This window comes from Falco peregrinus, chromosome 9 (assembly GCF_023634155.1).
Source record: "Falco peregrinus isolate bFalPer1 chromosome 9, bFalPer1.pri, whole genome shotgun sequence".
Classification (NCBI taxonomy): Eukaryota; Metazoa; Chordata; class Aves; order Falconiformes; family Falconidae; genus Falco; species Falco peregrinus.
Window position 1 is genome coordinate 18,320,790 of NC_073729.1, and position 3,337 is coordinate 18,324,126.

At 40.7% G+C, this 3,337-nt stretch overlaps 1 protein-coding gene across 3 annotated transcripts in view; it reads left to right on the forward strand.

The window, feature by feature from the left end:
- ANO1 (anoctamin 1) overlaps positions 1–3,337 on the forward strand; it is an 82,318-nt gene that overhangs the window by 16,054 nt on the left and 62,927 nt on the right. The gene's annotated exons all lie outside the window — the stretch shown is intronic.

The window sequence follows — 3,337 nt, forward strand, 5'->3', positions numbered from 1 at the left end:
CCATCATCCAGCATGTAGATGCAAATGTTTTGGAAAAGGCTTTAGAAAAGTATTTCCACCTCTGTTTTCCTTGGTACCAGCTGCTATTGCACCCTGAAAATAAAATGAGAGCTGATTCCTTTGCCTCTTAAGGAAAGGGCATGTTAAACCAATGTTTGTAGTGGTATGCGTTCAAATTTCATATGCTGCTTGTTTGGGTGGCTTCAGAAACGTTGTGTTGGAAGATAGGCACCAAAGCTTCACTGAGGTCAAGGGATAGACTCTAGCAGTAACCAAGTTGTGCAGGTGCTGGGAAAAACCTACCTTGCAGGTGGCTGCTGTGGTCTGTGTCCTGTCACCTGGGGCGAGAGGGTGCCTGTCTTGGTGGCCACGCTGACCGCTCAGCGTGCAGGCAGGAGCAGCAGCAGGCTTGCAGCACTTACTCCATGTAATTAAACACTCTGGCAGTGCCAGTGTGCAGCAGCTGTTTTGAAAATAACATGATGGAAATGTGTCAGGACATTTTGGTGGCAGCAAGCCCATGCATACTTGCAAGTGAGAGTGCCCTGTCTCCCTTTTGATGCCCTACTCCGTGCCCTAGTTTCAAATGTCCTTAAGGTTGGCTGCATTAATGAGAGCTGCTGGTTAATTTGTTCAACTTTGAAAAGCTGTAGTACGTGGAGCATGTATATAACTTAGGGCACATGAGTAGTCCCATTCAAAAGACTCTGCTCATGCGTTATGCTCGTCCCTGGAGCTGTTACGCACTCACTTAGTCTCCCTTCAGCAGTGTAATTAAAACCACTCTTGGCAATGGGCAAGCAAGACAGGCTCTTCTCAATACTCTGAAGTGTTTCAATTTAATGGCATATTTTATAAACAGTCCAGTAGACACTAGCACATATTGTTCATGAATGGTACTCCTGACAGCACATGCCATTTCGTAGTTTATATATAGGGTGTTTAAAAAATTCATGTTCATTTTTTGTGGAGCTTGTGGACATGTTCCAGTTGTGCTGTCCTTGCCCCCAGCTGGGGCTTTCACAGGAATTTTGAGCTTAATACAAGAAATTTAGATAGGAAATGGGGGTGAAAATTATTTTGTGGCGTTAATACCATTTTCAGAATTTTCATGGTATATTGAGGACTACCATATGCTTTTTGTGACACCTGAGGCCATCCAAGTCACATCATGATAGGGAGAAATTCACCTTTCCATGGCTTGGCTGCAGAGCATGAAAATGAAGTGTGTCATGTGGACATTTTTTGTTGTGTAAATGGAGGGATTGGTGGCTGTTCCTGTTGGAAAGGGTTTTTTTTTCTCCTCCCTGTGGTGGCTTTTGTGTTTACTTATTTCATTCATCTTAGAAAACCTAAGATGTCTTTTTAGTTTTGTTTCAGGTGACTTTCTAGTGGAGGGTGTTACAGAAAAATATTTTACTGCTATATGGGAGTATAAGAAAAAATGGTATGTTTAGAGAAGCTTGAATGACTCCATTTCTCTTCTTTTGCTTTGTGTTGTTATTCCTCATCCTTGTCACTACTGGAACACTGATGCTTTTGGAAATACCTTTTCAACTTGGTCCTCTTAAGTTAGTCAGTAATGAACTGAACCTATTAAATACGCACAGGTTTGTGCTTTCCTCGGTCAGGATTGACATTGCCCTTAGTGTTATACTTGCTTATTTTCAGTTTCTTTATAAAGAAGGCCTTGTAGTCAAGTGGTCAGAGCAGGAGCTAGCAGTCTGACCCGGGTTGTACCCGTGACTCAAATTGTACTGAGTCAACGTGTACCTTGGCCAATCCAGGCTGCAAACTGAACCGTTAAGAATGACTTCAATAAAATTTTGCATTTGGATTTAGCTTTACATGAAGGAGAAGTGGTTTTAAAGCTGTTTAACAGGGGAGTTTAAACTGGAGAGGGGTTTTGTTTTGTTTTTAATCCATGTTTGTGTTCTGCTCCGTGGTGTATTTATTTTAAAACTTTAGTTGTGCATCAACACATTCTCAATCTGAAATGTAGATCTTGGACAGAGATGTTCTAAATGTTTGAACAGAATCCAGTATTAAAGTACCACAGATATCTGAGAAGTACATCAAAGTTTCCTTCAGTGTTCATTTCTCATTATTATCTGTTCTGGAGTGCTGATTGTTTTTCTGTATAATTAGCGTATGTGTTGCCCTAAGTTCTCTTTCTGATCTTGCATCAGATGTGCTCATGTTTACAGAGAAGAATCTCCTCCAGTATCGATGAACCTAAGTTTTACTATGTCAAAAACAAACTTTTGCCCTGATTCCACTCTTTTAGATGTCAGATCTGTGTACTGTCAGGTCACTCAAAAATATTAGTTTCATTTTCATTGAGTGTGGGCATAATCGGTTTGCATTTCTATCAAATTCTTCAAAAAAGCACCCAAATGAGTTAATGGTAGCTTTATTCCTCTATGCCAGCTTTAGGCTGGCCATGGCAGGACAGTTGATAATAGATGTAAAAGAAAGCCTGCTGATGCCAAATTGCCCCACCAAAATTTTCTTGAAACTTCAACCAGTAAAGTGAGTGTATTTACCCTTCAGCATCTTGTCTTATGTGACTGTCGAGTTCTGGATCTGGCACTAGCAGCCTTAAGTCTTATATTGCTAAACCAGACTTCTTGTTGCTTATCTTCCTGGAAAAGGATGTGCTCCCATGACTTGAGATGAGAACCAGACAAGTGCAAAATACTCCCATCTGGGTAGGGATAATTAGTTGGTTAAATAGCAGTTCCTCAGAAAAGGGTCTAGGAGTCATAACAGCGTAAATCCACAATATCTTATGTTGTAGCAAGTATGTACAGATGACTTCTCAGGGCTGGAAAAGCCTGACCTGGAGTACTTCATCCAGTTTTGAATCTTTTTACAAGTGTGTATCATATAGCCTGAAGCTGAGAGGAGAGCAATGAAAATGAGGATAAATCCAAGAAAATATGTCTTTGAAGAAAGGTAGTGGAAGAGAGGCATTTGGCCAATGGGGTTTGCAAACTTCTGTTTGGGTTTCTAGGTAGAATTGTTGTTTGTGGGGCAATATTCATTATCCTTGTCCTGTTCTGAGGTGCCCTGTGTTAATGCTGAAATTTGTTTGTAACTCAGAGGGAAAAGTCCCTCTTACAGGAGGGGAAAGGAAATAGTGAGAAACCCTCTGTGCACACATGGCCTCTGTGCCAGCTGCTTTCAGGAACTCCTGGGTCATCATGTCCAAATCTTTGCTATTTCGGGCAACCACATCACAGAATCCCATTCATAAATTTCTCAAGTACCATTACAAAAATAGTTTTATTTTATTTATTTATTTATTTTTGGTTTTGCCTCCATTGCTCTGATG